General features: G+C 37.5%; 1 long non-coding RNA gene across 1 annotated transcript in view; it reads right to left on the bottom strand.

Annotated features, from left to right (window-relative positions):
* The window catches only part of LOC117083553, a 217,606-nt gene extending 196,483 nt beyond the window's left edge, over positions 1-21,123 (bottom strand). The window contains exon 1 of the long non-coding RNA XR_004437121.1: positions 21,039-21,123. This is a non-coding gene — a long non-coding RNA (uncharacterized LOC117083553). The remainder of the gene's footprint in view (positions 1-21,038) is intronic.
* Positions 21,124-21,990: the final 867 nt, after the last annotated feature.

Here is a 21,990-nt window from a genome sequence, read left to right as displayed (position 1 = left end):
AGGCGTTCACCACCACACCCAGCTAATTTTTGAATTCTGTGTAGACACAGGGATTCCCCACGTTGCCCAGTCTGGTATTGAGCCCCTGAACTCAAGCAATCCACCCACCCACATTGGTTTCCCAAAGTACTGGCATTACAGGCCTGAGCTGCCATGCCCAGCCTACTATCCCCATTTTATAGTTTATCAAACTGAGGTTTAGATTGCTTAAGTCTGCTGCTCAAAGTCACACAATTTGGAATTCCTAAGTCATAATATATCCCTATTCTTCAACTCCTCCTTCTCACCACAATGCGTTTACTTAATGAACTCACTAATGATTTTTTCTCCTGCTCTATAAGCATCCTGCTCATGTGTTCTTACTGAACCATCATAAAAAAATACGACGTTGGCTTAATAAGGAGACATTTCTATTTTCTGTTATTGTCTCAATCCATAACCAAGAGGACTATCTCTATTTACTGTGGAAAGTTATCCATGAATCATTCAACTGATGCTCTAGTCTATAGCCAAAATAATTTCAATGGATACTGCTATGTACCACCTAGATCTCTCATCCAGATCTGAGACACTTAATCCCCCAGTTTCTCAGAATGTTGGCAGCTAAGTGTTCTCGGGTGAATGCATTTCCAGTACTTACTCAAAGTCATGCCCTGTTTCCTAAAGCCATGCATATCCAACGACTGGTTTATATGAGAATATAAAGACTCTTGTGTCCATTTCAGACCATTTTTAAGGGACATCCCAACTCCAGCACTCCCTGTCAGATTGGTTGGGGCCTCTTACATAACTTCCTTGTAGTTAAATCTCTACCTCTGCCAGATCCTGCTTTCTTTACTTCCACCATTCCTAGATATTGATTCTGGGAGAAATTCCTAGTAAACATTTTCCATGGACATTTTTAATCTCAGAAGCTGCTTTCTGGGAAACCCAATCTGAAACAGTTGTTGCTAAAAGTGGTCTGATAAAGCAACTCAAAAACGGAATTTTAAAACTGGCTCACCTGCTGGCTAGCTGACAAGGAGAATCCCATCACTAGCAGTAAATATATAGATACAGTCCTTTGCAGGTGATAATAGTACTATTGTTACAATTTCTACTTGTTGTGAATTGAGATGGTACTGGCAAAAAGAAATGCACTGGTAGATGCAATATATAAAGCAATTGAGAAATATGTGGGAATTATTATGATAAGGTTTATGACTTTTGATGACTGTTTTTGGGAATTGATGATTTGAAAAAAGACAATGGAAGACTAATAGGTGATTAATCACCAATTAAGGGTTAAATGTGAAAGACAGATGATCTTAATGACTCATTCGTTGCAGCTAGAGAGCTTCAGCATACAGTTGACCCTTGAACAACATATATTGGAACTGTTTGGTTCTGTTAAATGTAGATTTTTTTTTTTTAACCAAAAGGGGATTTAAAAAATGCAGCATTCACAGGATGTGAAACCTGCATACTTGTCACTTTTAGCTCATTCACTTCAATTAACATGATGTCATTGATGTAGTAAGTAGTGTACAAGTGTGATATTCTATGGAATGTCCATATGGTTCTATTAAGCCTCAGGCTACAGGTGCCTGCCAGTTAACTTCAGACTCCTTGTGCCAAGACACCAACAGGAAAAGATGAGAAATCAATGTTTGGAAGCTTGGGATACTGTTGGGATGCCAGTTGGAACAGTGAATAATAGGTTTGGCACCAAGTGATCTTACACAAATTACTTAACCTTGATACCATAATTGTCCCAATATTTATAATTAAGACAGTAATAGTGGTAATAATAATGTTTTTGTGAGAATTAAGTAGATTAATACTTGTAAAAAATTTAGGACAATTGCTGGTATATAAATACTATATAGTACTAGCTATCATTGGCATTTCCATGCCTAAATTTTATTGGCCAAATTTACATTTTTAAAAGGTATTGTATTTTTATTCCATTATTACATCAAGGATTACTCAGATTTTTTAAATCTTGTTCTTCCTTCTTTTTTTTCTTTTTTGGCAATATGTTGCTGTAGGATTTATTTTCACCTTATGAATTTGTGTAACTACAATGCTACTTTAAGGAAAAATTAATTTACTGCTAGGCACTGATCCACAATTCAGTTGACTACCATCACATTAATAACAGATGATGACCATGGTTCTTGTATAGGTAGATAAACCTTTCTAAGCAGGGTTGATGCAGAATACAAGACTAAAAAGACTATTTCTTAGATTTTCTCATTCAGAACCAAAAAACACAAAGTATAGTCTAATTTTTCTACTCATAGTGTAGATTTTCTACCATGTGATTATGCCCATTCTTCACATACTGTATGTATCTGGAAACTGAGTCTAACAGTTTACAGTATTGGTAGCCTAATATGAAGCAAACCTATTATTTTCTTCATCAGTAGATCACAAATGGGAAACTGGGTATGTATTACAAAAATCATTAGAACGTTTTACTAAACTACAGTATCACTTTTACAGCTTTACCCCATTTTATATGCTAAACCATTCCCACATTGGGATAGGCAGGGATGTTGGACATGAGCAAGTGGAAAATTTCCTGTTAATTCTGGCAATTCCCCAAGGTCAGCAGCCAATGCTTCATTCCTCTGATTTAAAATTCAGCTAAATCCTCTTCTTCCACTCTGCCCCTAATTGTGTTAATGAAACTCATTAAACCTCTGTATAGTTTGCCTTCCATACCTCTTGAGATTTTTCTTCCCACATTAGTAGCAGAATTGTCTTCTCATTAGCTGTGATGCTTCAAATCTGGCTATTTCTTAAAACTATGACTCTGAACTTTCTATATTATTGTCCCTGGAAAGTCCTTAAAGTTACTTGCTCTTTTTTTTCTATCTTTTGATAGAACTTTATTTTAAAAGGCACTCAAATATATTTTAGATAGTTGACTATTGGCCTGTTATCTTCATGATGTCTTCCTTGAAAATGGATCTCTGCCTCATCCAACCATGTGTCCCCAGCATCTACTCCAATGCCTGGCACATAGCAAAAGCTTACTGCATATTTTTCCCATTTTCCGTTGAGAAATTAACATAGCAGTGTATAGTCACTTGCCTTCTTTTCTTTATATAATAATTAGCACAGGAAATTACCTAAAAAGTAGATGTCAGCTTCTTCCAGAAGATAATTATATTCAGTGCATCACAGAAGGACTTAAGTAATCTGTCTTTTCGAAAACCATCCAGTGATTTTAATAATGATGGCCATTAGAACAGTTAAAAAAACAGGAGTCTAGAGTCTAGTCTATACTTTCACAGGGTCAGAAACTTGGTTTTGCCAGTAAACACAAAGGTGATCAGAATCAGAGCAACTATCTCACAATACACTTGACTATATTGGTAATATAATATTTTTTTTTTATATACTCAGGGTCTGGTTCTGTTTCCCAGGCTAGAGTTCAATACCAGGATCATAACTCACTACAGCCTCCAACTCCTGGCCTCAAATAATCTTTCTACCTCAGCCACTAAAATAGCTGGAACTACAGGCACATGCCACCACACCCAGCTTTATATATTTATTTATTTATTTATTTACTTTTATTTTAGAGATTGTGTCTCACTATGTTGCCCAGCTGGTCTCAAACTCCTAGTATCAAGTGATCCTCCCACTTCAGCCTCCCAGGCTTCTAGGATTAGAGCCATGAGCCACCACACTTGGCAATATATTAATTTTAAATGAGAAACAAAACTATAGAAAGACTAATCAATGAGTCAGTTAATTCTCACCTATAGGAAAATTAACATAAAATATTATCAAATTTCAATCAGAAAATTGTCTTGTGAGCCAGGCCAGTTCTATGGGTGATGTTTGACTTGTGTCTTCTGATACAGAAAGGTAGATGCTTTGGTCTCCACTTAGAAGTCTACCTGCCCAGCAGCCCATATAGTGTTAGTCAGTAAGCTAGAATGTACTAGCAGGTGTTTGCCTTCAGAATGCCCACTTTCCATATGCCATGTAGGCATCTTCCCTCACAAGTACATTCTTCTTAAGGATTTGCTACTTTAAAATTGACATTCTAATCATCTTTATTGGACTCACTAGTCACTTTTTCAAGTGAGGCAAATATATACAGTTCTGGTTACTTTTAAAAAAACTTCCTTCGGCAGGGCGCGGTGGCTCAAGCCTGTAATCCCAGCACTTTGGGAGGCCGAGACGGGCGGATCACGAGGTCAGGAGATCGAGACCATCCTGGCTAACAGGGTGAAACCCCGTCTCTACTAAAAATACAAAAAACTAGCCGGGCGAGGTGGCGGGCGCCTGTAGTCCCAGCTACTCCGGAGGCTGAGGCAGGAGAATGGCGTAAAACCCGGGAGGCGGAGCTTGCAGTGAGCTGAGATCCGGCCACTGCACTCCAGCCCGGGCGAAAGAGCAAGACTCCGTCTCAAAAAAAACAAAAAAAAAAAAAAACAAAAAAAAAAACTTCCTTCATAATTTAATTATCATTTCATAGATTCATTTCCAATTCCTAAGAATACTTTTAACTATTTCAAAATAGTTTTGGTCATACATTTCGTAATTATTGCCATAAACAGACAAGTCTTTAACCTCTTGGACTCTGAAATTGGAGTGACAATAAATGGCCTATTTGAAATGTTTTGTAAACAAGAAATTGATACCATATAAGTTTAATGATTTTTATTACCGAAAAGTTATTTTCAACAAACAAGTTCTAATTTTGCTGCAGAGTTTGTATTTTGTTTCTATTGGATTGCAGTTTCTGGGAAAGGTACTGTGCATTTTCACTTGGCAGGCGAAGGCATTTCATGTGCATATGCACATACACACAGTATGGACTCATGCCAACGCTAGATAAGATGAAACAGGGTGCCTTTACACATTGCAGGGGAAACTACAGAAACACAGAGAAAGGGTTGACGCACGCCATCATCATCAGAGGCTAACTAGGCAATTCTACACAAACATTTACTGGTAACTGAAGAAAAGCACCAAGTTTTTGTCTATAAACAAAATAAGAAACCTCACAGAGAACTAAAGTGGCAGAACACATTCAGAAAAAAAATTAAAGTAAAAGAATAGATTTGGATGAGAAGAGAAACTGAACAGAAAACCAGGAGGAGGCCCAAAGAAAACAGCTTAATTCCCCAAGATGTTCACATAAGTAAGATTGTAGAAAATATCCTTCTTCTCTTTGTTTCCCCCAAAACCAGTTGTTTAACATAAATGCATGGAGCCAAAAGTTCTAAAATTTCAACTTGTGCTTATTGAGAATTAAGTAGATTTTCATGAGTAAAATATATTAACTAACCAAAACTTTATAATATCTACTTGACATGACAGGTTAATTTTCAAAGGATAAGGTAAAATCATTATTTCAATCTGTAGAATCAGTAGGATAAAATCATCATGGAAAAAATGATCAGTGAAGTAGCTTTTTGTAGCATGTCTCTAGAATATCAGAGACTAAAACATTAGGAAATTTGTTGATTAAAAAAAGCATTAAATTGAGAAAAGATTTTATTTGCACAAAAGCTGCTAATGCACATAAACAAGAATCTTTAAGATGTCATTCTGGTGGATTTTAACATACAGGATTGATTATTCACTTAAAAACCCTTCAGCAAGTAGAGAATCGGATACTTAAAGAATAAAGAGCTCTGTATACATTTGTTTTCACTGCTCTGACACCAATTTACCGAAAAACCTTGGTAGTAAGTCATTTGCTCCAAGTCTCTGTGTCTTCATTATTTTAAAAACATTAATAAGCCCTACGAATATGGCGTCTGAGTTAAACAAACAGCACAGGGTGGATTAAAGGCAGTCACAGAATCTTGGCTATTGTTTCCATTGAGAGATCAAGTCACGCTTCCAGTTGAATGTCAGCTTGCCCTAGGAATTACTCAAGTAGTAGAATGCAGAAATGATGTTCTGGAGCTTCTGAGTTTAGGTCACAAAAAGAATTGCGTCTTTCATCTGGGACTCTTGGAATGCTTCTTCTGGGAAATTGAGTCACATGTAAAAAAGTCACACTAGTCTAGGACCGCCATACTGTAAGGAAGCCTAAGATAGCCATGGGGTCACATGGAGAGAGAAGCAAAACAACTTTCAGAGCTCTAGCTTCTCAGGCCATGTGTCAGATATGCACATGAAGAAACTTCAGATGACTCCAGCCCCAGCTACTATCCATTTGACTGCAATTACATACATGGGAAACCCCAAGCAAGACTTTCCCAGGACGGGAGGGAATACGCAGCATGAAGGTGAAGTGGATCACCTGTGGGATATGGGAGAGACTGGGTGCAAAGGAGAGTCCTGGGAGGGGACTAGTAAGGGAGAAATAAGAGAACCTCTTAGATTATCTAAAGTACATTCTTATTTTAATGAAAAAAATTGGAAATGTTTGCCCTTTCAGCTTTGAAGAGCTATGAAGTGCTTATTTGGGCTAAAGTCAGGGCAGAGAAATGAAGTGGTAAACCAGGAAGTAAAACTGGGTATCATTATTTAAATCTAAATTAATGCACAAAGGAGTTTAAATGAAGTGACAGGTCCATTTAAGGAGGAGGAATATTTTTAGCACTGTTGGTAATAACTAATTGAATGACTGAGCATGTGTGGAGCTAAGAAACCCTACAGCTAGAGAGAACAAGAGGAATGTGAAAGTGGAGCATCCAAAGTCCCACAACCTCTGAGTTGGAAGCATCAGCTTATTTCTACGTCCTTTAGTGGTGGCATTCGGAGTTGCCCCATCAGTGGAGGAGAGGAGACTTAACCTGGGATTTGTCCTTATTCTACCACATCTTCTTATATATGTTTATAGGTCAGTTTTCTTTTTTTTCTTTGTGAACACAAAGGCTGGCACAGTACCTTGAACGTAGTAGATGTGTGGTAAATATTGAAATAAGTGAGTGAGAAAAAAAAATCTACCCAGTTGGTCCTCATTTCTACTTCTTAATTTTGCTTGGGAGCAGAAAAATTACACTCTAAAATTAGGTTTAAGATGAATTTAATATTATATTCCAGCTAGTCATATGTACTCTATACCTATTTTTAAGGTATTAATGATATGCTCATGATGTAAGAATCTACAGACTAAATCCAATTAATTTCCATGTAAAAAAAGGCTTGAGAGTAAAACGTTCAGCAATAATATATTAAATGGATGAAAGCCTTATAATGACAATTGGCTTTAGTTGGCTATTCCTGTTTCCAAATATACTTCTACTTCTTCACTATGATATGGTCACATGAATTTGGGGTGTTAATAACTTTCCAAAATAGAAAAATATCTTGATATTTTATAAGTCATAATTCACTCTATTTTCTTAGGAAAATCCAGGTTTATAATTTTAGAACTCTGGAAAATCCAGGTTTATAATTTTAGAACTCTGGTAGTTCCTGTATTAACTTATGGTATGGTTTGGCTCTATGTCTCCATGCAAATATCATCTTGTTCCTCATATAAATCCCATGTGTTGTGGGAGATATCCAATGGGAGATGATTGAATCATGGGGGCAGGTCTTTCCCGTGCTGGTCTCATGATAGTGATTGGGTCTCACAAGATCTGATAGTTTTAAAAAAACAGAAGTTTCTCTGCACAAGCTTTTTTTTTTTTTTTTGGCCACCCACATACGATGTGACTTGCTCCTCCTTGCCTTCCACCATGATTGTGAGGCCTCCCCAGCCATGTGGAACTGTAAGTCCATTAAACCTCTTTCTTTTGCTGCCCAGTCTCGGGTATGTCTCTATCAGGAGTGTGAAAACGCACTAACACAGCAAATTAGTACCAGTAGAGTGGGGCATTGCTAAAAAGATACATGAAAATGTGGAAGCAATTTTGGAACTGGGTAATAGGCTGAGGTTGGAACAGTTTGGAGGACTCAGAAGAAGACAGAAAAATTTGGGAAAGTTCAGAACTTTCTAGAGACTTATTGAATGACTTTGACAAAAATGCTGATAGTGATATGAGCAATAAGGTCCAGGCTAAAGTGGTCTTAGATGGAGATGAGGAACTTGCTGGGAACTGGAGCAAAGGTGACTCTTGCTATGTTTTAGCAAAGAGACTGGCTGCATTTTGCCCCTGGCCTAGAGATTTGTGAAACTTTGAACTTGAGAGAGATGATTTAGGATATCTGGCAGACGAAATTTCTAAGCAGCAAGGCATTCAAGATGTGACTTAGACGCTGTTAAAGGCATTCAGTTTTATCAGAGCATAAAATTTCAGAAAATTTGCAGCCTGACAATGCAATAGAAAAGAAAATTCCATTTTCTGAGGAGAAATTCAAGCTACCCGCACAAATTTGCATAAGTATCGAAGTGTCAAAGGTTAGTCCCCTAAACAATGTGGAAAATATTTCCAGGGCATGTCAGAGGTTTTCATGGCAGCCCCTCCCATCACAGCCCAGAGGCCTAGGAGAAAAAAGTGGTTCCCTGGGCTGGGCCCAGGATCCCATGCTGTGTGCAGCCTAGGGACATGGTGCCCTGCATTCCAGACGCTCCAGCTGTGGTTCAAAGGGGCCAATGTAGAGCTTGGACTCTTGCTTCAGAGGGTGCAACCATCAAGCCTTGGCAGCTTTCGTGTGGTGTTGAGACTGCGAGGGCACAGAAATCAAGAATTGAGGTTTGGGAACCTCTGCCTAGATTTCAGAAGATGCATGGAAATACCTGGATGCCCAAGCAGTGTTTGCTGCAGGGGTGAAGCCCTCATGGAGAACCTCTGCTAGAGCAGTGCAGAAGGGAAATGTGGGGTGGGAGCCCACACACTGAGTTACTGCTGCAGCACTGCTTAGTAGAGCTGTGAGATGAGGTCCACCATCCTCCAGACCCCAGAATGGTAGATCCACTGACAGCTTGCACTGTGCACCTGGAAAAGTCACAGATACTCAATGCCAGCTGTGAAGACAGCTGGGCAGGAGACTGTACCCTGCAAAGTCACAGGGACAGAGTTGCCCAAGACCATGGGAACCCACCTCTTGCATCAGCATGACCTGGATATGATACCTGGAGTCAAAGGAGATCATTTTGGAGCTTCAAGATTTGACTGCACTGCTAAATTTTGGACTTGCATGGGGCCTGTAACTCCTTCGTTTTGGCCATTTTCTCCCATTTGGAATGGTTGTATTTGCCCAATGCCTGTACCCACATTGTGTCTAGGAAGTAACTAACTTGCATTTGATTTTACAGGCTCATAGGCAGAAGAGACTTGTGTTGTCTCAGATGAGATTTTGGACTGTGAATTTTTGAGTTAATGCTCAAATCAGTTGAGACTTTGGGGGACTATTGGGAAAGCATGATTAATTTTGAAATGTAAAAATATGAGGTTTGGGAGGGGTCAGGAGCCGAATGATATGGCTTGGCTCTGTGTCCCCACCCAAATGTCATCTTTAAGCTCCCATAATTCCCACGTGTTGTGGGAGGGACCTGGTGGGAGATGATTGAATCATGGGGGCAGGTCTTTCTTGTGCTGTTCTCATGATAGTAAATGGGTCTCACAAGATCTGATGGTTTTAAAAAATGGAAGTTTCTCTGCACAAGTTCTATTTTTTTGCTTGCTACCGTCCATGTAAGATGTGACTTGCTCCTCCTTGCCTTCTGCCATGATCATGATCTTGCCAGCCATGTGGAACTGTAAGTCCAATTAAACCTCTTCCTTTTGTAAATTCCCTAGTCTCGGGTATGTCTTTATCAGCAGAGTTAAAACAGACTAATACAACTTATATTTGATGATGAAGCGCTCATGTTTCATCTTATAAACATCTCTCAGTCTGACAATATATAACACCATGCACTAGAGAATGCCTTCTCTAATTTAGTAGTCTTTCATTTCATCCTGTGTCATTCATTTTCTATAACTGTCATCAATCAAATTTGTCTCTAATATATGCTTGCTAAGTTTCCCTGATAATCACCTTCTCTGAAGTTCCATGCCAGATCCTTTAATCTTCCCAAAAGTGTGCCTTTCTTCGGTCATAATTAAATGATAATTTTAAAGCCCTACGTGATCCCAGCTAAGAAGAGGTGGGTAATAAAGTGAATGTTATTTTCCTTCTGATATGTGAATTTCCTGCTGGACTGGATATACATTATCTAATTTAAGAAGGAAAAGCAAGTAACTTTTTGCAGATAAATGTATGAAATAAAGTTTTTGATGATAATTATAGTTTTCCTATCTGTTTCTGAAGTTAAAATTTCATATAGAAAATTTTACTTTTTTGAAAGGAGACATAATGTCTCTCATATAGGTAACCCAGATATCACTTATAGCCTTGACCGAGTGGTCCTGTTTTTTCTGAAGAATATTAGAGCAAGATTTAGTGTACATGGAGACATAGTACCTGCAAATTTTTTAATCCTTCATTGCTCAGAAGAGCACTATAGGATTACAGGTCATACAATTCTGCAAGGGCAATGTCATCTCCCAGGTTTAGCCACATATTTTCCCTTTGATGATGGTGTATGTTTATAAATATTAGTAAGTCAACTGGGTTCTCAGGTATCTGACAATATGACACTGGAAAGAATCTTAGAATTTAGAATCTTAGAAATTATGGCATTATTCAGTCAGAATCTGGTCTGCTTGAATACTTGTAAGACTGTGGGCTCTAGCACATGTTTAAGCCTTCAAACACTTCCCAGACATTCCCTGGGGGTGACTCATCCAGTTTTAAGTATCACTGACTATATGCCTCACTGCTTCTTTTCACTTCCATATAGAAAGCTTATGGATCTTTGGGGAAATGTGAGAAATGAGTTTCAAAAGAGGCTTTAACAAGTGAATGGCACAGAGTTTGCACTGTGGAGGAAGAAAGGCAATGGGGGAAGTAATTAAAGTATTTAGAGATTCATTTAATTTACCAAGCTAAATAAAGGAGCTATGGGTTGAGCTGTCTCATGGTTAACATTACACAGGAACACTACTATTTTCTTTCATTCTTCTCTGGAAACAATCTTGAATCATATTCTTCCAGTTACTTCACAAAATGTGGTGCTTGTGAGAAATTACATGTTATTGAGATGCGGTTCTCAATCATTGAGATGTATAATTTGACCTGAAGTAAAGGAGCTCACACAAAGCTTTCCACCTAGACGATAACCTAGTCATTTGATAGAGTAGTCTTAGAGGTTTTGAAATGGGAGATGACACGTATTCCTCTTCTTTTTGGTCTGTTTATTGATAAAACAGTGCATACCAAGCTTGGCTCAGAACATTTTTGTCCTGTACATAACTGATTATATCCTTCAGTGTTTCCACTTCACATACTGCAGTGTCCAAAGTACTGAGTGTGGCCTAATAGGCCCCTCCCAACATGTCTTCTGGCTCCTTTATCCAGCCTCTTTCTTCCTCACCACTCCTCCCAATGCGGATGCCTGACTTTGTCATTAAAAGTGTCTGTAATTCTTGCAAGGTTCTCACAGGTGCATGTTGGAAGATGCTTTCTCTCCTGTTCTTTTCTTCAACACATAGCCTTCCTTTATGAACTTCACTTCCTTTATGAAGGTGTGAACCTTCATAAAGCTATCTGAGACAAGTGTCAGTTTAGTTTATTTTGCCAAGGTTAAGGATATGCCCATGACACAGCCTCAGGAGGTCCTGATGGCGTGTGCTAAGGTAGTTGAGCTAAAGCTTAGTTTTATACATTTTAGGGAGACGTAAGACATCAATCAGTACATGTAAGATGTACATTGGTTCTGTCTGAAAAGACAGAACAACTCAAAGTATGGGCTTCCAGGTCATAGGTGGATTCAGAGATTTTCTAATTGGCAATTGGTTGAAAGCGTTTATCTAAAGATCTGCAATCCATAGAAGGGAGTGTTTGGGTTAAGACAAGGGGTTGTGGAGACCAAGGTTCTTATTATGCAGATGAAGCTTCCAGGCAGCAGGCTTGAGAATGAAAAGATTGTAAATGTTTCTTATCAGACTTTAAAAAGGTACCAGACTCCGTTAATTCTCTCCTGGATCAGGGAAAAGAACTGGAAAAGGAAAGAAATTCTCTACAGAATTTAGATTTTCCCCACAAGAGACAGCTTTGCAGGGGCATTTCAAAATATTACAAAGAAATATATTTTAGGGTAAAATACTTCAATTTCTTTCAGAGCATGCTATCTGCCTTGTGACACAATACGGGCTGGAATTCGGTGTCATTTTGCTACAAAAAGTCTTAAAACCTCTGTTTTAATGTTAATGTGGTTAGTTGTGCCTGATTCCAAAGGAAGGAGGGTATAAGGAGGTATGTATGACCTCCACTTCCCATCATGGCCTGAACTGGGTTCTCAGGTTAACTTCGAAACGGCCTAGGCCTAGAAGAGGGGTTCATTCAGATGGTTAGAGGGCTTAGAATTTTATTTTTAATTTACAAAGGTAACATTTCTTACATCTTAAAAAGTTTTTCTGCTCCCACAACTCCTACAGCTTTTATAGCACTGATCACATTTCAATAGTTCTGCCTCCTGAACCAGAACATAAATTCCTGGAAGATAAGAAGTGAGCCATTTTATAGTTCCATCCCTTATCTTTCCACCCCTTAGAGCATAGCAGTTCCTGAAATAAAATAGGAGATCCATGCACTTTTGAAATGTATTCTTTAAAATGATTCATCTCTTCATGTAAGAGAAGTGTTGTAGGTGGTTTCTAAGATGGTCTCCCAAAAACTCTGCCTCCTGTATTCATGCTTTTGTAAAGTTCCCTCCCCTTCAGTTGGATTTCATGACTCACTTCTAGTGAAGGTAATGTAGCAGAGGGAATGGAGTGTCACTTCCAAGATTAGTTTACAAAAAGTCTGTGATGGCCATCTTAGTCACTCTCTCTTGTTCTCTCCTCTTCTTCTTTGAGGAAGGCAGCTGCCATGTTAGAAGTACATGATGAAAAGGTCTACATTTCATTTGAAAGAGGATTCTGGTCAATGGTGAGAGAGGAAATAAGGTCTTCAGCCCAGTGTCCTGAGAAGAACTGAAATTCTGCCAACAACCATGATGTGAATGAATTTAAAAGCAAATTGTTCCCCAATTTTGACTTCAAAGGAGACTACAGTGCCCTGAGAGACCCTGAGTCAGAGACACCCAGCTAAGCTGGGCCAGTACTCCTGATCTACCAACACTGTGATCATAGATATTTGTTGTAGTAAGCTTCTAAATTGTGGGTGATCCGTTACACTATAAGAGATACTTAATAGAGGGAGTAAAGAGTTACATTAAATAATAAAACTCTAAATTACACAGTGTTGTGCCATGAGTTTGGTACTGTAACAACAATAGTCTAGGTTTTACTTTGCTTTGTAAAGCAGAAAGAAATATTGCAACACCAGGAGAGAAAGAGGCACAATCCTTTCAGGACAGGAGAGAAAGAAATGCAATCCTTCAAAAATAATTTGGCTGGGTGCAGGGACTCACGCCTGTAATCCTAACACTTTGGGAGGCCAGACAGGTGGATCACTTCAGGTCAGGAATTCAAGACCAACCTGGGCAACATAGTGAAACCCCATCTCTACTGAAAGTACAAAAAATTAGCCAGGCATGGTGATGCACGCCTGTAATCCCAGCTACTTGGGAGGCTGAGGCAGGAGAATTGCTTGAATCCAGGAGGTGGAGGTTGCTGCGAGCTGAGATTGTGCCACTGCACTCCAGCCTGGGTGACAAAGCGAGAATCTGTTTCAAAAAAATAAAATAAAATAAAAATAATTCAAAAAATATATATTAAATATCTATAATATTGAAAGCATTGTTACAGCATCTGGGAATATAATGACAAAAGCAGGAATATGATTCCGTTCCAGTAAATGGTGAAATAGCATGTATTGAACTAGCCATCCTACTGTTACCAATGCTAAATCTGGGAGAAAAAAATATTTGAAGCTATCTGAAAGCACAGGAGTGACCAAAAGCAGACAGAAACTGAAGAAGCCTTGAAAGAAAGTAAGAGGTTCATGTTTATATGTTTTTCCCCCAGGAAATCCCTCAGTCAGCAGAGGGATATAGAGCAGCTAGAACTTTAAAAGAAAGCTGAGATCTTAATGGTTTGATGATGGAAGGATGGATTTCAGGCTGCCAAACTCATTTCAACTTTCAAGAGAAGAAGTGGTCCTGGAAGGGAGGGAGTCACAAAGTAGGTGTATTGAGAGTATACAAATGATTCCTAAAATTTTGTAGGAAAGAAAAACTACTTAATTTTAGAAAATGAGTAAAAGAATTAGACACTCAAAATATCATATTGTAAGTGCATGTTTCACTGTATGTGTTTTTTCATACAAAATTTTAAAGAAGAGAACAAAAGCAAAGCATACTCCATTCTTACACATGGAAATTATTTAGACTAATATAATTTTATTTTTAACTGGCTAATTAATAACTTGAGGAGTTACATTTGAATATGAGAATGATCAGAATAATAAGGTATAATAAGGTATAAACTCAAAATAAAATTCTAAGGCCAACACCAACTGAATAAACACCCTTGTGGTCAAGGGGACCCCAGGACAACCTTAAAACTTTCCTAGGCATGACAGCATGAGGGATCAGACATGCCTCACTATACTCTACTCCCTTTTATGATTTAGATACAGTAACTGATTAGCATTAATGTCAAAATACAGATCATAAGACTGACAGAACAGCCTCTTCGTACAAGATACCAATTTATAAACAGGACCTAAGGCCATGCCAGGCAAGAGCTACATCATGCACCTCTATTAATATATTTAAAGAATAAACTATGTTCTAACTGCTGTAAGATGTTTCTTTTTCTCTACCAGATGAACAAGCACTGTCCATGAGATAAGCAATATTAAAACAACGTGTAATTTCACGATATGCTGACTAACTGACCCCTAATTCCTGTTCCACCAGCTATAACTACAGCTTTCGTTGGAAAAAAGCCTAATTTTAGTAACTCTCTCCAGATAAGACCACTGACCATGGATTGGTTCCAGCCATTTACAGAGATTGCACACTTACATGCCTTTGGGTTGTAAAAGGACCTTTTGATGTAAAAGGTCTAATTGTAATACATCTGGATATTAAGTTTCCATCTCAAGTTGAACATAGGTCTTATGTTACATGCAAGTTTTCATGATACACACGTGTCAGGACCACTTTCATGCATATTCGTAGCTCTTCCTGTAGGCTGTTGAATACATATGTTTAGCAAAACTATTCAGCATAAAGCTGTATCACAATCCCTCTTCCTTTAAAGTGCCTGGTGGCACTTGGCTTGTGGCTGTACTTCCCAACCTGCAGGATGGCCACCTTACAGACTATAACCCTTTATAAGAAATAAAATCTTCTCTTCTTCTCAAATTTATACACTGTGTTTATTTTTTAAGTTGGCGAAGGGTAGGTGCATAATAAAATCTAGTGGGGTGTATGCAAACAGATACAGTGAACCTCAAAAGAACAATTGAAAAATACTTAGCAAGGAATTTGCCACTACGTGATACTGCCTGGCTCTGGAAAGTGAGATGCTTTACCAAGCTTTGCAGACATCCAGGTTCATGTAAATTTTTGCCACATCTTGAGTTTAGTCTTGCGGGCAATGCCTTTCCCAAATGATGTCTTCAATGCACACCAAATCTGGGACTTGTGGGAAGGGTAGACCCAGCAAAGAATGACTGTGGCACAGAAATTGTTTAGTGTTACCTTTGCATGATAGTAACAACAGCAGACTGACTCTCAGTCAGTTTTATTTTTGCTTTTATATTTTCTGCCAAAAAGAAAGAAAAGTACACCCATTATTGTCTGCACTAGGGATGATGTCTACCATTTGTTCCTTGGTACAGCATTGAAATCTCCATTTGTTAAAAGAGTTTAAAGATAGGACACTCTTCTTTACTTACCCACCAGAGTCTCCCAAATTCTTAACAATTCCAGATTGTTTTGCTTCACCTTCCTCCATCTGCATTATGGAAAGAATGCTAAACAGAGATAGACCCAAGAAACCCGGGAGTTGCAACGCTCTCTTTGCCACATAATCATATGTGTTAAATGAGATAAGTATATGGAACTGAGATCACACTCTCCTTTGAAATTTAAATGAAATTGCTCAAGATCACTAACTCACAATTTTGTGATTTTGTGAATTCCTAGGGATTTAGTTCCCCATAATTACAACTGATTCTGAGTCACCTTACTCTCCTTACTTCTTTGTTTCAGAATCTTCTTTACTCCAAAGCTGTTCTCTTCTCTGTCTTCTTTCTGATCCAGGTGTGAACATACAATATCATTTTCTAGATTTTTACCAAATTCTCTCACCCAAGAAAGGAAATTATGTGTGCTGAAGACTGTGCTGAAATTTGGGGTCAGGAAGATGATTGCAATCTAATAACATATATAATTAAAACTGAATATTAGACCTCTCTACTGACAAGTCCTGTAGGGGCCCCATCCATGGACCTTCAGTAGCGTGTTTTTCAGGTACCAACTCAAAACACGTCAACCGGTTGTCTGTTCCTCATACTCTCTTCCCAACTAGCCTATCTTTTTCTCCAAGCATATACATATGTGCTTTTCCAAACAGAAGTCTACCTATCTACTCTGGATCCTAAATTTAAATAGCCCAGAAAAATAGGCAGAAGCTAGGCATTCTGTTCTGTCTTTTTTCTCTCCCCACAACACTCTATAGTAAAAAGAATAAAGATATTTGTCCCCACTGAGGTGGTTTGCATCATCCCTCAGAGATTAAAAGCTATTCTATTAGAGTTAGCTGTCTTTTTAAATACAAATGCTTTTCCCTACAATGTACATAAATGTTTAGCACATAAAGGTAACTTAATTAATTTTTATTTCATTTCTGTACTATTGGTCAAATTGCTTCACCTTCCTTGGCCTTGTTACCCATTTAGCAAAGGCTCAGTGCTGAACACTGCAAAACCATGGGGGTGGGAGCTGCTCAAGGCCTTGAAAGCTCACCCTTCCATGAGTGTGCCCTGGATGTGGGACATGGAGTCAAAAGAAGATTATTGTGAAGCTTAAAGTTTCAATGAATGCCCTGCTGGATTTCAGACTTGTGTGGGGCTTGTAGCTCCTTTCTTTGGCTGATTTATCCCTTTTGGAATGGGAATGTTTACCTAATACTCATACTCACATGGTATTTTGGAAGTAACTAACTTGTTTGTGATTTTACAGGTTCAAAGGTGGAAAGGACTTGCCTTGTCTTAGATGAGACTTTGGACTTTGGACTTTTGAGTTAATACTAGAATGAGTTAAGACTTCAGAGGGATTATTGTGAAGGTATAATTGTATTTTGAAATATGAGAAGGATATGAGATTTGGCAGGGGCCAGGGGCAGAATGATATAGTTTGGATGTGTGTTCCTGACCAAATATCATATTGAAATGTAATCCCCAATGTTGGAGGGGGCCTGGTGGGAGGTGATTGTATCCTGGGACAGGATTATTAATGAATGGCTTAGCACCATCCCCTTTGTACTGGCCTCACAATAATGAGTGAGCTCTCACAAGATTTGATTGTTTTAAAGTGTATGGCACCTCTACCCTTTTTCTTTTTCCTGCTTTTGACATGTAAAATTTCTTCTCCCACTTCACCTTTTTCCATGATTGTAAGTTTTCTCAGACCTCCCCAGAAGCCAAGAAGATGCCAGCGTTATGCTTTCTGTACAGCCTGCAGAACTGTGATCCAATTAAACCTCTTTTTTCTTATAAGTTACCCAGTCTCAGGTATTTCTTTACCGCAATGAAAGAACAGCCTAATACATAATCTTACTCAAACTTTTCTGAAAAATAGAGAAGGATAGAATCCTTCCAAATTCATTCTACAAGGCCAGTGTTACCCTGATACCAAACCAGACAAAGACATATCAACAAACAAAGAAACAAACAAACAAACCAGACCAATATCCCTGATGAATATTGATGCAAAAAGTCTTCAACAAAATAACAGCAAACCAAATTCAGAAACACATTGCAAAAATCATCCATCACTACCAAGTGGGATTTATCCCCATGATGCAAGGATGGTTCACCATACATGAGTCAATCAATGTGATACATCACATTAACTGAATGAAGAAAAAAAAAAATGATCATTTCAATTGATGCTGAAAATATATTTGATAAAATTTAACATCTCATTATGATAAAAACCCCAACAAACTTGGTGTAGAAAGAACAAACCTTAACACAATAAAAGACATACATGACAGACCCACATTGTGTGTCATGGTTTATGGAGAAATAGCGAAAGCCTTTCCCCTAAGATCTGAAACATGACCAGGATGCCCTCTTCTACCACTGTTACTCAGCATTGAACTGAAGTCCTAACTAGAGCAATCAGATGAAAGAAATATAGGGCATCCAAACTGGAAATGGAGAAATCAAATTATCCTTGTTTGCATATACTATAATCTCATATTTAGAAAAACCTGAAGACTCCACCAAAAAAACTATTAGAACTAAGACAAGAAATTAGTAAAATTGCAGAATACAAATCAATATACAGATATCAGTAGCATTTTTATATGCCAACAGCAAACAATCTGAAAAAGAAATCAAGAAAGTTATCTCATTTGAAATGGCTACAAATAAAATAATACACCTAAGAATTAACCAAAGAAGTGAAATATGTCTATAGTGAAAACTGTGAAACACTGATGAAAGAAATTGAAGAGGACATAAAACATATGGAAGAATACTTCATGTTCATGTATTGGAAGAATCAATACTGATAATATGTCCATACCAATCAAAGCAACCCACAGATTCAATGCAATTCCTATCCATATCCCAATTATATTCTTCATAGAAATAGAAAGCACAATCCTAAAATTTATATAAAACCACAAAATACCCAGAATAACAAAAGCCATGTTAAGCAAAAAAGAACAAACATGGAGGAATCACATTACCTGGCATCAAATTATGTTATGGAGATGTCATAATCAAAACAGCATGGTACGGTACTTACATAAAAAGAGACACACAGACCAATGAAATACAATAAAGAACCAGAAATTAACCCATACATCTAGAGTGAACACATTTTTAAAAAAGGTGCTAAGAACATACACTGGGGAAATATAGCCTTTTCAATAAACCATGCTGGGAGAACTGGTTATCTGTACACAGAAGAATAAAACTACACTTCTATCTCTCACCATATACAAAGTAAAATTATAATGAATTAAAGACTTAAATCTAAGACCTCTAACTATGCAATTACTGAAAGAAAACTTCAGGGAAGCTCTCCAAGACATTGGACTGGGCAAAAATTTATTGAGTAATACCCCACAAGCATAGGCAACCAAAGGAAAAATGGACAGATGGAGTTACATCAAGTTAAAAAGCTTCTACCCAGCAAAGAAAACAATCAATAAAGTCAAGAGACAATGCACAGTGTGGGAAAAATATTTGCAAACTATCCATCTGGCAAAGAGTTACTAACGAGAATACATAAAGAACTCAAATAATTCTAAAGGAACAAATCTAATAATTTGATTTAAAAATAAGCAAAATATCTGAATAAACTTCTCTCAAAAGAAGACATACAAATGGAAAATAGGCATATGATAAGGTTCTCCACATCACTAATCATCAGAGAAATGGCCAATCTAAATTACCATGAGATACATCATCTTATTTAAAATGGTTTTTGTCCAAAAGACAAGAAAAACAAATATTGATGAGGAGGTGAAGAAAGGGGAACTGTCATGCACTGTTGGTTGGAATGCAAATTAGTGCAGCCACTATGGAGAACAGTGTGAAGATTCCTCAAAAAACTAAAGATAGAACTATCATATGTGCCAGCAACCCCACTACTGGATATTGTTCCAGAGAAAATGACATCAATATGTCAAAGATATATCTGCACTCACATGTTCCTTGCAGCACTGTTCACAGTAGCCTAGATTTGGAAGTAATCTTTGTGTCCATCAACAGATGAATGGATAAAGACAATGTAGTATTATACAAAATGGAAAACTATTCAGCCATAAAATATGATCCTATCATTTGCAACAACATGGATGGAAGTGTAGGTCATTATGTTAAGTGACATAAGGCAGTCTAGTTACAGAAAGAAAAACTTTGCATGTTCTCACTCATTTGTGGGATCTAAATATTAAAACAATTGAACTCAAGGAGATAGAGAGTAGAATGGTTACCAGACACTGGGGAAGGTAGCGGGGCAATTCAGGGAAAGCGGGGATAATAAGTGTGCACAAAAAATAACTAGAATGAATAAGATCTAAAATTTGATAGCATAACAGGATGATTACACTTAATAATATATTATACATTTAAAATATCTAAAAGAATATAATTGAAATTATAACATACAGAAATGATCATGCTTGAGTGATATATACCACATTTGCCCTGATGTGATTATTACTCTTTGTATGCCTGTATAAAAATATTTCATCTAACCCATAAATATGTATGCCTACTACATACACTTTAAAATAAATATTAATTTTTTTAAAACATAACATTAATCTGATAAAACCAAAAACGATGTGTAACCTCTCAGCAGGTATTTCATTGTGAATAACTCCATATTCCTTGTATAATTTGGTAGTCATTTAAATACTATGCCCTCAACCCAAGAGTAGCATTGAGGGTGAGAGGTGACAACAACAACTAGAAGATAGCCAGAAATAATCTTCATGGGAGTTGTTTATACCAATGGGTTCATGTAATTCTATATTAAACCAGAAAAGAAATAGTACTGGACTCCCTCACAGCTCATTAGAATCACCCATAGATTTCCCAGATCCTTGCTTTTCCCAGTGGAAAACAATCTTCTATAGTTTCCTGATCCTGAAAATATAGCAATCATATATCAGGCTTTACACAGGACTGTACCTATTTAAGATAGCCTGTCTCATTGCTAGACCACATACCAACATATATGTCTCAAAATATAATTCTGCCAACAAAAAAAAATGGAACCTAGAAATTTCAGAACCATTATTTTATCCTATTTTAAATTAGCTTTAAATTGCCAGTTAGCTGCAATTTCCTCTTCTCAAGTGACTGAGCATTATATCAGTTCCATTAAAAATGTGACATTAGCTGACCGATGGAGCAAAATACTAGTAATACTTCACCTCCAATCATTGGACGGACCAGAGGTGAGCCCTGCAGTCTAGGGGACAATCTTTAGCTGCTCAAGGATCAGATTATCTCTCTCTCTCTCTCCCTAAAATGAATAAAGAGATACAGAGACCTTAGTACAACAGTTTAGGTACTTGACCTGCAAGTTCACACGGGGTCAAATTTGACTCCTTCATTTTTGACCACACGTTCAAAGATGAGATGCAGACAAAGATGGTCCCTGCTCTTGGCTAGGAGAATAAAACAGATATACAAAGAAAAGCCTTGGCCTTAAAGTTCCCCAGGTCCTCAAATGTCATACATCTTCCCTTGTGCCTGGCTGAGATGTACTTCTTTATTCTTCAGTATATCTTTCCATTTAGACTTGCCTAAATGGTTCATTATTACCAAATTGCCTTGACTAAAACACCAGAATCTGAGACACAAGTTGCTAACTGCTGAAGAAAACACATTATACAATTAGAGTAAATTTCTGGGCCATGCAAATTAAAATATACTTTGAGGGGAGATACTCAATGGAAGATAGATTTTTCTTTTGTTCTTCACAATAATATATCTTTTTTTTAATCTACCACTACAAACACTTTAAACAGGACTTTCCTTAAGTGCCATCCCCTTTAAAAAATTGGAAAGATCATTTACATTACTATTTCAACCAAGTAAAATGTGCAGGGAAATAGCTTGATTACATCCACTCATCCTAACTTTCAACAAACTAGCTGTATGGCTGTGGGTTGTCACTTTCTTTCATCAGGGCTCTATCCCCATCTAAAAACAAAGAGGTTAAATTAGATGCCATCAAAGATTTCTTCAAGCATTAGAATAATTGTAGCTCTAAATTGATAGAAGATTACAAATGGTACCTAAGAAAAATTATAATCACCATTAGGTTTCTCCAAGGTTTCAATTAACTTACTAAGCTGAGCATTGTGATAAGATTGCAAT

Source organism: Trachypithecus francoisi, unplaced genomic scaffold, assembly GCF_009764315.1.
Source record: "Trachypithecus francoisi isolate TF-2019V2 unplaced genomic scaffold, Tfra_2.0 Lachesis_group0, whole genome shotgun sequence".
Classification (NCBI taxonomy): Eukaryota; Metazoa; Chordata; class Mammalia; order Primates; family Cercopithecidae; genus Trachypithecus; species Trachypithecus francoisi.
The sequence above is the reverse complement of the archived record's forward strand: the minus strand, read 5'-3'. Positions and strand labels throughout refer to the sequence as shown.